This window comes from Oncorhynchus keta, chromosome 14 (genome assembly GCF_023373465.1).
Source record: "Oncorhynchus keta strain PuntledgeMale-10-30-2019 chromosome 14, Oket_V2, whole genome shotgun sequence".
Lineage (NCBI taxonomy): Eukaryota > Metazoa > Chordata > Actinopteri > Salmoniformes > Salmonidae > Oncorhynchus > Oncorhynchus keta.
The window spans coordinates 4989233-5003442 of record NC_068434.1 but is presented as its reverse complement, the minus strand read 5'-3'; the positions used below and the strand labels follow the sequence as shown (position 1 = coordinate 5003442).

The 14210-nt window shown below is 45.3% G+C and overlaps 1 long non-coding RNA gene across 2 annotated transcripts; it reads left to right on the top strand.

Moving 5' to 3' along the window:
• The first annotated feature begins 5795 nt into the window (after window positions 1-5795).
• Window positions 5796-6896, top strand: LOC127907120 (uncharacterized). 2 transcript variants are annotated; one of them, XR_008063290.1, is made up of 4 exons: window positions 5796-6131; window positions 6214-6418; window positions 6460-6500; window positions 6581-6896. It is a non-coding gene; the product is annotated as an uncharacterized LOC127907120 (long non-coding RNA). The 2 variants fall into 2 exon arrangements; XR_008063289.1 differs by lacking the exon at window positions 6460-6500 and having other exon boundaries at window positions 6581-6893.
• The last annotated feature ends 7314 nt before the right edge of the window (window positions 6897-14210 follow it).

The following is a 14210-nucleotide window of genomic DNA, read 5'->3' as shown; positions in this document are numbered from 1 at the left end:
GACTTTATCCACATTTTGTTTTATTAAAGCCTTATTCTAAAATGGATTACACACAATAGGCCATAATTACAAAGTGAAAACATTTTTGCAAATGTAAAAAAAAAATGTAAAACAGAAATACCATATTCAGACTCTTTGCTATGAGACTCGACATTGAGCTCAGGTGCATTCTGTTTTCATTGATCATCCTTGAGATGTTTCTTCAACTTGATTGGAGTCCACCTGTTGTAAATTCAATTGATTGGACATGATTTGGAAAAGCACACATCTGTCTATATAACGTCCCACAGTTGACAGTTCATGTCAGAGCAAAAATCCAAGCCACGAGGTCGAAGGAATTGACCGTAGAGTTCCGAGACAGGATTGTGAAGAGGCACAGATCTGGGGAAGGGTGCCAAAACAGCATTGAAGGTCCCCAAGAACACAGTGGCATCCATCATTCTCAAATGGAAGAAGTTTAGAACCACCAAGACTCTTCCTAGAGCTGGCCGCCCGGACAAACTGAGCAATCGGGAGAGAAGGGCCATGGTCAGGGAGGTGACCAAGAACCAGATGGTCACTCTGACAGAGCTCTAGAGTTCATTTGTGGAGGTGGGAGAAACTTCCAGGAAAACCATCTCTGCAACACTCCACCAATCAGGCCTTTATGGTAGAGTGGTCAGACGGAAGCCACTCCTCAGTAAAAGGCACATGACAGCCCGCTTGGAGTTTCCCAAAAGGCACCAAGAGACGAAAACCGTGAGAAACAAGATTCTCTGGTCTGATGAAACCAAGATTGAACTCTTTGGCCTGAATGCCAAGTGTCACTTCTGGGGGAAACCTGGCACCATCCCTACAGTGAAGCATGGTGGTGGCAGCATGGAGACTGGGAGACTAGTCGGGATCGAGGCAAAGATGAATGGAGCAAAGTACAAAGACATCCTTGATGCAAACCTGCTCAGAACCTCAGACTGGGGCGAAGATTCACCTTCCAACAGGACTACAACACAAAGCACAAGACCATGCAGGAGTTGCTCCGATACAAGTTTCTGAATGTCCTTGAGTGGCCCAGCCAGAGCCCAGACTTGAACCCTATCGAACATCTCTGGAGAGACCTGAAAATAGCTGTGCAGCAACGCTCCCCATCCAACCTGACAGAGCTTGAGAGGATCTGCAGAGAAGAATGGGAGAAACTCACCAAATACATCGTGGTCCTTCTGTAGCTCAGTTGGTAGAGCATGGCGCTTGTAACGCCAGGGTAGTGGGTTCGATTCCCGGAACCACCCATACGTAGAATGTCTGCACACATGACTGTAAGTCGCTTTGGATAAAAGCGTCTGATAAATGGCATATTATTATTATTACAGGTTGCCAAGCTTGTAGCGTCAAACCAAAGAAGACTTGAGGCTGTGATCACTACCAAAGGTGCTTCAACAAAGTACTGAGTAAATGGTCTGAATACTTATGTAAATGTGATATCAGCTAAAATGCCATTATGGGGTATTGTGATGTCATTATGGGGTATTGTGATGTCATTATGGGGTATTGTGATGTCATTATGGGCTATTGTGTGTATATTGATGAGGGGGAAATTTAAAAAAAAAAATATATATTTTAGAATAAGGCTGTAACCTAACTAAAATGTGGAAAAAGTCAAGGGGTCTGAATACTTAACGAAGGCACTGTAGCTACCCAGCATCTGTTTACTTTATTAAAGGATTTATGTGTCATTATGTATCATTATGTGTCATTATGTGTCATTATGTATCATTATGTGTCATTATGTATCATTATGTATCATTATGTATCATTATGTGTCATTATGTGTCATTATGTATCATTATGTGTCATTATGTGTCATTGTGTATCATTGTGTATCATTGTGTGTCATTGTGTATCATTGTGTGTCATTGTGTGTCATTATGTGTCATTGTGTGTCATTATGTATCATTATGTGTCATTATGTGTCATTATGTGTCATTATGTATCATTATGTATCATTATGTATCATTATGTGTCATTATGTGTCATTATGTATCATTATGTATCATTATGTGTCATTATTTTTTTTATTTAACCAGGCAAGTCAGTTAAGAACAAATTCTTATTTTCAATGACTGCCTCGGAACAGTGGGTTAACTGCCTGTTCAGGGGCAGAACGACAGATTTGTACCTTGTCAGCTCGGGGGTTTTGAACTTGCAACCTTCCGGTTGCTTTTTCCTGTAGTCCACAATCATCCCCTTTGTTTTGATCACGTTGAGGGAGAGGTTGTTGTCCTGGCACCACACGGCCAGGTCTCCGACCTCGTCCCTATAGGCTGTCAAGTCGTTGTCGGTGATCAGGCCTACCACTATTGTGTCATCGGTAACCTTAATGATGGTGTTGCAGTACACGTCCTGGTAATCCGTCTGGCCTTGTGAATGTTGACCTGTTTAAAGGTCTTATTCACATCGGCTGTGGAGAGCGTAATCACGCATTCTTCTGGAACAGCCGGTGCTCTCATGCATGTTTCAGTGTTATTTGCTTCAACGCGAGCATTGAAGTAGTTTAGCTCGTCTAGTAGGCTCGTGTCGCTGGGCAGCTCTCGGCTGTGTTTCCCTTTGTAGTCTGTAATGGTTTGCAAGCCCTGCCACATCCGACGATCGTCAGAGCCAGTGTAGTATGATTCAACCTTTGTCCTCTATTGAAGCTTTGCCTGTTTGATGGTTTGTCGGAGGGATTTCTTATAAACTTCCGGGTTAGGGTCCCGCTCATTGACAGCGGCAGCTGGTTCAGGTATGTACTTTTGAGGGTCACTGTGGGGACGACGTCAGCGATGCACTTATTGATGCCATCGTAGGAATTCTGGAACATATTCCAGTCTGTGTAGCAGACAGTCCTGTAGTTTAGCATCTGCTTCTTCTGACCACTTTTTTATGGATCTAGCCACTGGGGCTTCCTGCTTGAATTTTTACTTTTTAGACAGGAATCAGGAGGATAGAGTTTTCCGATTTGCCAAATGGAGAGTGGAGCGCCTCTTTAACATGCTGATAGAAATTTGGTAAAACGGATTTAAGTTTCCCTGCATTAAATTCCCCGGCTACTAGAAGCACCGCCTCTGGGTCAGCGTTTTCTTGTTTGCTTATGGCGGAATACAGCTCATTCAATGCTGTCTTAGTGCCAGCCTCAGTCTGTGGTGGTATGTAAACCGCTACGAAAAATACAGATTCAAATTCTCTTGGTAGATAGTGTTGTCTACAGCTTATCATGAGATACTCTACCTCAGGCGAGCAATAGCTCGAGACTTTCTTAGATAACCGTGCACCAGCTGTTATTTACAAAAATACATAGTCCGCCGACCCTTGTCTTACCAGACGCCGCTGTTCTTCCCTGCCGGTACAGCGTATAACCAGCCTGCCGTATGTTGACGATGTCGTCGTTCAGCCCCGACTCAGTGAAGCATAAGATGTTACAGTTACCAGCCAGCTGTATGTTGTATGTTGATAGTTTCGTCGTTCAGCCACGACTCCGTGAAGATGTCACAGTTTCGAATGTCCCGTTGGAAGTTTATTCTTCAGGTCATCGATTTTATTCTCCAAAGATTGCAAGTTTGCTAGCAGAATGTTTTTTTTATTCGATGGCCTACGAATTCTCAGATGGCAGCCCTGCCCTCTGGCCCCATCTTCACACAAATCACAGGGGGATCTGGGCCTGAGAAAGCAGAATATAATTTGCGTCAGGGGGCTCGTCAGACTCGTTAAAGGAAAAAAAGGATTCTGCTTGTCCGTGGTCAGTAATCGCAGTCCTGATGTCCAGCAGTTATTTTCGGTCATAACAGACGATTAGCGGCAACATTATGTACAAAATAAGTCAAACATTTTTTTTTTTAACTTACAAACATCACAAAAAAAAACAATCTGTTGGGGAATAAATAAAATGTCAGCCTTCTTCTCCGGCGCCATGGTTACATCCTCAATGGGTCCATATGTTGGAGCATTTTATTTACCGATATATTGTTTCACCATAAACAGGCTCTACTACACCAATCACCAAGGAGGACCTGCAGGCGTTGACCAATGACAAGAGCGACACATCCAACCGCACCATTACCTTCAACGTGATTCGTCGACCAAAACTAGGCAGACTGGTGACGGTGCTGGCTGATAATTTCACTGTTGACGTCTCTTCCTTCACACAGACCATGGTAAGAGCAGAACCTAACAACTAACCAGAACCTGCTGATTTAGATTATTTGATTTTCTTGTTGATTTTTCTTGTTTAACACTTTATTGATTACGACATGACTCCATGTGAGGTAAGAGCAGAACCTAACAACTAACCAGAACCTGCTGATTTCAGATGATTGTTCATAATGAATAAGATTATTTGATTATTTGAACAGGGGAGACCAGGACCCATATTCCTACAACTGAGTTGGAGTAAAGGATGCGTTTTGCCTTTTAGATCACAATTAATATGATTAAATAGACAGATCCTGGATCAGCACTCCTACTCTGGGACACTTGATACAAACAGTAAAGAGAAGGATAAAAGTGTCCAAAAAGCTGTCATCGGTGGCTACCTCGAAGAATCTAAAATCAAAATTATATTTTGATTTGTTTAACACTTTATTGATTACGACATGACTCCATGTGTATTCATAGGGCGGCAGGGTAGCCTAGTGGTTAGAGTGTAGAGGTGGCAGGGTAGCCTAGTGGTTAGAGTGTAGAGGTGGCAGGGTAGCCTAGTGGTTAGAGTGTAGAGGAGGCAGGGTAGCCTAGTGGTTAGAGTGTAGAGGTGGCAGGGTAGCCTAGTGGTTAGAGTGTAGAGGTGGCAGGGTAGCCTAGTGGTTAGAGTGTAGAGGTGGCAGGGTAGCCTAGTGGTTAGAGTGTAGAGGTGGCAGGGTAGCCTAGTGGTTAGAGTGTAGAGGTGGCAGGGTAGCCTAGTGGTTAGAGTGTAGAAAATGGCAGGGTAGCCTAGTGGTTAGAGTGTAGAGCGGCAGGGTAGCCTATTGGTTAGAGTGTAGAGGTGGCAGGGTAGCCTAGTGGTTAGAGTGTAGAGGTGGCAGGGTAGCCTAGTGGTTAGAGTGTAGAGGTGGCAGGGTAGCCTAGTGGTTAGAGTGTAGAGGTGGCAGGGGTAGCCTAGTGGTTAGAGTGTAGAAACGGCAGGGTAGCCTAGTGGTTAGGTGTAGAGGTGGCAGGGTAGCCTAGTGGTTAGAGTGTAGAGGTGGCAGGGTAGCCTAGTGGTTAGAGTGTAGAGGTGGCAGGAAGCCTAGTGGTTAGAGTGTAGAGGAGGCAGGGTAGCCTAGTGGTTAGAGTGTAGAGGTGGCAGGGTAGCCTAGTGGTTAGAGTGTAGAGGCGGCAGGGTAGCCTAGTGGTTAGAGTGTAGAGGTGGCAGGGTAGCCTAGTGGTTAGAGTGTAGAGGAGGCAGGGTAGCCTAGTGGTTAGAGTGTAGAGGCGGCAGGGTAGCCTAGTGGTTAGAGTGTAGAGGCGGCAGGGTAGCCTAGTGGTTAGAGTGTAGAGGCGGCAGGGTAGCCTAGTGGTTAGAGTGTAGAGGCGGCAGGGTAGCCTAGTGGGTAGAGCGTTGGACTAGTAACCGGAAGGTTGTGAGTTCAAACCCCCCCCAGCTGTCGTTCTGCCCCTGAACAGGCAGTTAACCCACTGTTCCCAGGCCGTCATTGAAAATAAGAATTTGTTCTTAATTGACTTGCCTGGTTAAATAAAGGTAAAATTAAATAGTTTTGACGTCTTCAGTATTGTTCTACAATGTAAAAAATAGTAATAAAAACCTTGAGTAGTAGAATGAGTAGGTGTGTACAAACCTTTGACTGGTACTGTATGGCCTCAGTAGTTTATACAAGAAGACAAAAATAAGACTCTTCTTGCACTGTTTGGGAAAGTATATTGTGATTAATTTGTTCAGTAAAACAATATTTACGGTGAGAAACAAACAGAAGGAAACTCCACAGGATATAAATTCCAATTCAAGCCGAAACAAAATGTTGTTTACAGGAAGCGTGGTCAGTGTTTTTGATTGGATAAGGCCTCAGGTCACACTCTCTACAGTGTTTTTGATTGGATAAGGCCTCAGGTCACACTCTCTACAGTGTTTTTGATTGGATAAGGCCTCAGGTCACACTCTCTACAGTGTTTTTGATTGGATAAGGCCTCAGGTCACACTCTCTACAGTGTTTTTGATTGGATAAGACCTCAGGTCACACTCTCTACAGTGTTTTTGATTGGATAAGACCTCAGGTCACACTCTCTACAGTGTTTTTGATTGGATAAGGCCTCAGGTCACACTCTCTACAGTGTTTTTGATTGGATAAGGCCTCAGGTCACACTCTCTACAGTGTTTTTGATTGGATAAGGCCTCAGGTCACACTCTCTACAGTGTTTTTGATTGGATAAGGCCTCAGGTCACACTCTCTACAGTGTTTTTGATTGGATAAGGCCTCAGGTCACACTCTCTACAGTGTGTTTGATTGGATAAGGCCTCAGGTCACACTCTCTACAGTGTTTTTGATTGGATAAGGCCTCAGGTCACACTCTCTACAGTGTGTTTGATTGGATAAGGCCTCAGGTCACACTCTACAGTGTTTTTGATTGGATAAGGCCTCAGGTCACACTCTCTACAGTGTTTTTGATTGGATAAGGCCTCAGGTCACACTCTCTACAGTGTTTTTGATTGGATAAGGCCTCAGGTCACACTCTCTACAGTGTTTTTGATTGGATAAGGCCTCAGGTCACACTCTCTACAGTGTTTTTGATTGGATAAGGCCTCAGGTCACACTCTCTACAGTGTTTTTGATTGGATAAGGCCTCAGGTCACACTCTCTACAGTGTTTTTGATTGGATAAGGCCTCAGGTCACACTCTCTCCAGCTGAGTACATAGACATGCATTAATACATATGTTTATATTCTGAATAACAACGACAGATATTCTCCAGCGGAAGAAGCAACTCGTGTGAAGTGTTCGTTGATGACTAAAGTTCTGATGTTCAGTGTTTTGTGTTAATAATAATAATAATAATATATGCCATTTAGCAGACTATTACTATTATTATTATATTATTATTATATTATTATTATATTATTATTATATTATTATTATATTATTATTATATTATATTATTATTATATTATTATTATTATATTATTATTATTATATTATTATTATATTATTATTATATTATTATTATATTATTATTATTATATTATTATTATATTATTATTATTATATTATTATTATTATTATATTATTATTATATTATTATTATTATATTATTATTATATTATTATTATTATATTATTATTATATTATTATTATTATATTATTATTATTATATTATTATTATATTATTTTGTGTTAACGCTTTAGTTTTTTTTGGTTACGTTGAAATGGGGGCCAAATGTTGTTTACAAAAAGTGGGGAAATTCCCGTGCTTGCCCTTCTGATTCATAGTAACACCAGCCTTCACTGATTTCTGGTCTCAGGTGGACCAGCGGGAGATTCTGTACATCCAGAGTCTTGCGGCGTCGGTTGGCTGGTCCGCTATGGACTCAATGACCTTCTCAGTGTCCTCACCTCCAGCTTCCCTAGAGAACGAGACCTTCAGGATGGACATCTCCTACGAGAATGCTGGACCCGACCGCAAGACTCTGCTCCTCGCTAACACAGGTGGGCCTTTGGTGAATCATTGCATCTTGTTGTTGTACATCATCAATGTTCATCTTCCAGGATTATTATACAATTAAGGGGAGAACCAAAGCTGCCGAAATCAGAGCTCAATTAATAAATAAATGCACACACAAATAGAAAAATGTAAAAAATAAAATATTTAAAAAATGGATGAATGATTGCACACATACAGTGCATTCAGACACCTGTTTTAACATTCTGTTACATTAGTCTTATTCTAAAATGGATGAAATCGGTTTTAGAAATGTTTGCAAATGTATTAAAAACTAAAATTGAAATATCAAATTTATATAAGTATTCAGACCCTTTACTCAGTACTTTGATGAAGCACCTTTGGCAGCGATTACAGCATCGCGTCTTCTTGGGTATGACGCTACAAGCTTGGCACACCTGTATTTGGGGAGTTTCTCTCATTCTTCTCTGCAGATCCCTCTCAAGCTCTTATCAGGTTGGATGGGGAGCGTCGCTGCACAGCTATTTTCTTGTCTCTAGAGCTGTTTGATCATATTCAAGTCCAGGCTCTGGCTGGGACACTCGGGGACATCCTGTCCCGAAGCCACTCCTGCGTTGTCTTGGCTGTGTGCTTAGGGTTGCTGTTCTGCATTTTTGCAAACTCCAAGTGGGCTGTCATGCCTTTTACTAAGTAGTGGCTTCCGTCTAGCCACTCTATGATAAAGGCCTGATTGGTGAAGGGCTGCAGAGATGGTTGTCCTTCTGGAAGGTTCTCCCATCTCCACAAAGGAACTCTGGAGCTCTGTCAGAGTGACCATCGGAATTTCTTGAATTTCCCTGACCAAGGCCCTTCTCCCACGATTGCTCAGTTTGGCCGGGCGGCCAGCTCTAGAAAGAGTCTTGGTGGTTCCAAACTTCTTCCATTTAAGAATGATGGACGCCACTGTGTTCTTGGGGACCTTCAATGCTGCAGAATGATGGAGGCCACTGTGTTCTTGGGGACCTTCAATGCTGCAGAATAATGGAGGCCACTGTGTTCTTGGGGACCTTCAATGCTGCAGAATGATGGAGGCCACTGTGTTCTTGGGGACCTTCAATGCTGCAGAATGATGGAGGCCACTGTGTTCTTGGGGACCTTCAATGCTGCAGAATAATGGAGGCCACTGTGTTCTTGGGGACCTTCAATGCTGCAGAATGATGGAGGCCACTGTGTTCTTGGGGACCTTCAATGCTGCAGAATGATGGAGGCCACTGTGTTCTTGGGGACCTTCAATGCTGCAGAATAATGGAGGCCACTGTGTTCTTGGGGACCTTCAATGCTGCAGAATGACGGAGGCCACTGTGTTCTTGGGGACCTTCAATGCTGCAGAATGATGGAGGCCACTGTGTTCTTGGGGACCTTCAATGCTGCAGAATGATGGAGGCCACTGTGTTCTTGGGGACCTTCAATGCTGCAGAATGTGTTCTTGGGGACGCTGAGGCCACTGTGTTCTTGGGGACCTTCAATGCTGCAGAATGATGGAGGCCACTGTGTTCTTGGGGACCTTCAATGCTGCAGAATGATGGAGGCCACTGTGTTCTTGGGGACCTTCAATGCTGCAGAATGATGGAGGCCACTGTGTTCTTGGGGACCTTCAATGCTGCAGAATGATGATGGAGGCCACTGTGTTCTTGGGGACCCTTCAATGCTGCAGAATGAACTGTCACTGTGTTCCTGGGGCCTTCAATGCTGCAGAATGATGGAAAGGCCACTGTGTTCTTAAATTTGACCTTCAATGCTGCAGAAGTGATGGAGGCCACTGTTTTCTTGACGGGAACAGTGGGTTAACTGCCTGTTCAGGGGCAGATGACAGATTTGTACTGTGTTCTTGGGGACCTTCAATGCTGCAGAATGATGGAACCACTGTGTTCTTGGGGACCTTCAATGCTGCAGAATAATGGAACCACTGTGTTCTTGGGGACCTTCAATGCTGCAGAATGATGGAGGCCACTGTGTTCTTGGGGACCTTCAATGCTGCAGAATGATGGAGGCCACTGTGTTCTTGGGGACCTTCAATGCTGCAGAATGATGGAGGCCACTGTGTTCTTGGGGACCTTCAATGCTGCAGAAATGTTTTGGTTCCTTTGACCTAATGGTTTTTGCTCTGACATGAACTGTCAACTGTGGGACCTGAGCTCAATTTTGAGTCTCATACCAAAGTGCCTGTATTTTTTAAATTGGACCTTTATTTAACCAGGCAAGTCAGTTAAGAACAAATTCTTATTTTCAATGACGGCCTAAGAACAGTGGGTTAACTGCCTGTTCAGGGGCAGAACCACTAGGCTACCTGCCTCAGCTCACTTTGACCACTTGCAACCTTCCGGATAAGAACCACTGCTAAATGACTTAAATGTAAATGTAAATGCTACCCTGCCGCCAACGCTCTAACCACTAGGCTACCCTGCCGCCTCTACACTCTAACCACTAGGCTACCCTGTCCCTCTACACTCTAACCACTAGGCTACCCTGCCACCTCTACACTCTAACCACTAGGCTACCCTGCCGCCTCTACACTCTAACCACTAGGCTACCCTGCCGCCTCTATACTCTAACCACTAGGCTACCCTGCCGCCTCGACACTCTAACCACTAGGCTACGCTGCCTCCTCTACACTCTAACCACTAGGCTACCCTGCCTCCTCTACACTCTAACCACTAGGCTACCCTGCCGCCTCTACACTCTAACCACTAGGCTACCCTCCCGCCTCTACACTCTAACCACTAGGCTACCCTGCCTCCTCTACACTCTAACCACTAGGCTACCCTGCCTCCTCTACACTCTAACCACTAGGCTACCCTCCCGCCTCTACACTCTAACCACTAGGCTACCCTGCCTCCTCTACACTCTAACCACTAGGCTACCCTGCCACCTCTACACTCTAACCACTAGGCTACCCTGCCACCTCTACACTCTAACCACTAGGCTACCCTGCCGCCTCTACACTCTAACCACTAGGCTACCCTCCCGCCTCTACACTCTAACCACTAGGCTACCCTGCCACCTCTACACTCTAACCACTAGGCTACCCTGCCGCCTCTACACTCTAACCACTAGGCTACCCTCCCGCCTCTACACTCTAACCACTAGGCTACCCTGCCACCTCTACACTCTAACCACTAGGCTACCCTGCCGCCTCTACACTCTAACCACTAGGCTACCCTGTCACCTTATAGTTATGTAAATAAGACATCTGTTTCTTCTTTTTAATACATTTGCAAAAAAAATCCTAAACTTTTTTCGTGTTGTCATTATGCAGTATAGTGTGTAGATTGAGGAAATTGTTTTATTTAATCCATTTTTGAATAAGGCTGTAATGTAAAAAATGTGGAAAAGGGTCTGAATATTTCTGCACTGTAATTATGGCAGCTTCGGTCCTCCATACCGACTTTTCTCTCGTTGCATTCTAGGTGCGGTGGTGACCGAGGGTGACCACATCGTCATCGACGAGTCCAAGCTGGATGCGTCTAACCTTATGTCCAAGCTGCCCACACCCCAGCGCAGCTCTCACGAGATCTGGTTCCAGGTAAAGTCTCTACCCCAGCACGGGGTCATTGTGGTGGGAGAGAGGAACCTCACTGTGGAGAAACCCAACTTCTCCCAGTACATCCTCAACAAGTATGGCATCACATACCGGCACGACGACTCCGAGACACTCCACGACCACTTTGTCTTCGACACCTGGCTGAACCCTAAGGGTAAGCCGGCCCAGCGCCCTCTGGAAGACAGCCAGGTACTTAATGTTGCTAACCTACCTTGTATTTTGCACACTTTTATTCAACTGTTTATTTTTTAAATCTGTTCAAACATTGTTTATGTTACAAAATGAATTGCCTCCATTGAGGATATTGGAAGTTCTGCTTCAAACTCTTAATGCAGAGGACAAGATTCCATTCAACAAAATAAAGTAATATTCTTCTTCTCTATAATCAGGTTCTGGAGGAGTGGTTCAACATCACGGTGATCCCAGTCAACGACCAACCGCCCGTTCTGAAGACCAAAGCCCCCAGCCTGAGCGTGGTGCAGGGGGACACAGTGGCCCTGGGGCCGGAGAACCTCAATGTGGAAGACTTGGACAACCCTTCAGAGGATATCCAGTACACTGTCGTCAGCAAGCCCAACAACGGCTATCTGGCCCTGGGAGGAAGCCTGAACGAGTCTGTGGTGTCCTTCACTCAGGCTCAGATCAACAGTGGGATGGTGTACTTTGTTCATGATGGAAGCCGGGCTTCTGGGGTCTTTTATTTTAGTGTTTCCGATGGCCATCACAAACCGGTCTATAAGCTCTTCAACCTCGAGGTGACGGAGATCACCATCTCCCTTGTCAACAACACTGGGCTGGCTCTGGAGCAGGGACAGACGTCCGTGGTTTTAACCCAGGAGAGTCTGGTGGCAGAAACCAATGGAAAAAACACAACGGTTCACTACCGGATCACAGCTGCGCCACGGTACGGCAAGATCCTCCGGCTGGATGACCAGGAGGTCAACCAGTTTGAGCAGGAGGACTTAAGGACGGGTAGCTTGTTTTATCACATGACGGCCCTCACGTCTGGTCAGGACAGCTTTGAGTTCACCGCGTTTACATCGGAAGCTAACCTGACAGACCAGGTTGTCAACATCACAGTTAAGCCCCTGGTCAGGTTTGGCGAGGGGGTGAGAATATCCAATGGCATCGTGGTCAAACTCAACACTGGTTTCCTCAACGCATCTGAGCTGGCTTCTCTATCCGTCAGCGACCCTTTCTTCGAGGTCGTCTCTCATCCAAAGTATGGAAAGCTGGTCCGAGGAAAACCCAAAGCTGGTAAGAAAACCGAGCCACTGGGGTCTTTCTCCTTTCAGGATGTGAAGCAGGAGAGGCTATCCTTCGAGTTCAACGCCAACATGACTGGAGTGCAGGAGCTGAACGACTCGCTGGTGTTCATTCTGAAAGCGGAGAACGTCCCACCTGCCAGGGGAGAGTTCCGGTTCACTATCGTTCCCTATGATCCATCGCTAGTTCTAACCACCAAGAGTCCCATCCTGACCACCAGCAGTCCTTTCTCTCAGCCTCTGAACCAAACAACAGTGTTCGGTGTTGGGACGGCACTACCCTCTCTGTCCACCTCCCTCCTTTCCACACAGAGACCCAGCAAGACCCACCAGAAGTTCAAAGGTCGCAACCGCTGGGGGAACACCAACAGGAACGACTCGGCAGGTACAGATACTACTCTGGGCAAGCCCACCCTGAGCAAAGGAGACGACAATGAGATTTCCTTTGTGAATTCACCGGTCCGAGTAGAGTCATACCCACAAAAGTCTTCCAACCTGATATTGGTGATCCTACCTCTCCTGGCCATGCTCTTATTGGTCATCATCCTGGTGGTGCTGGTTTTCCTGCTGCGACGCAACAGGAAGAGGAAACAGAAACCTGTCACCTCGAATCCGCCACCCTCACCCTCACCCTCAACCCCACCGGCCTATAATGGCCAGTCGCAGAGGAGCGCGGCTGTTCCCACGGTAACGGTGACCCCACTGAGCCCCAGTAGCCCTGCCCTGGACAGACCGCTTCCTTCAGCCAATCAGGGCTTAGTTAGCAACTCCACATCACTGCTACTTTGCTCGTGGAACAGTGTAGATCCAGAGAGTTCAGCCCAGCTCATTAGGACCACACCCCCCACTCTACAGCAGAACCAATACTGGGTATGACTCTGTAGCTGCTGCCTCCTAGGGGAGGGATGGGGAAGTGGACTGTGTACATTAACATCCATCCCCACCAACCCCACTCATCGTTACACTGTAAACCATGACACTACTGTACTATTTGTTTTGTGATATAATCAAAACATTTTCTACTGAAGCTAAGCACAATCAGCACTGGGAATTCCAACCACTATCCCAACTTTGCAACATAATTAGTACTGGGAATAACAACCACTATTCCCACATAACAACCTAATAAGAAGTTGGTAGCCTATCACTGCTGGACAAAATAGACACAATCATGAATAGCTACTGACCACTAGTCCAACTCACCTCCACCAACTACTGGGAACATGTTCAGTAATACATTATTCATGTTCAGTATTGCAGAAGTTACCCCTCCAAACATGACCCAGTGTGGGGTTTCAAACAAACCGTAACGCGTGGACATCGCACTGCACAGCTCAAGTGGTGTAAATTGCATTTTTTTAAAAAAAAAGAATAGAATTTAAAATATAATTCAACTTTATAGTACAATTGGTTAGAACCGAATGTGTCTTCTGTCCTTCTCAACACTCCCCAAATGCAGTGTGATGTTGGCGCAATGTGAATCCTATCCGTATTGACTCTACGATACTATACATGTTAATATTGATGTTTCCATGGTTACTGGGTATATATCTTCCATTAAGTCTCATTGGATTATTATGAGCACCGTTCAGAAAGGAAACGTTGTTTCCACCATTTATTGAAAAAGGAGTAATGCAAGTCTTGGCGAGTCTCCCACCCGGGCACAGCCAGACGAGGACTGGCCACCCCACATAGCCTGGTTCCTCTCTACCCGGGCACAGCCAGAAGAGGACTGGCCACCCCACATAGCC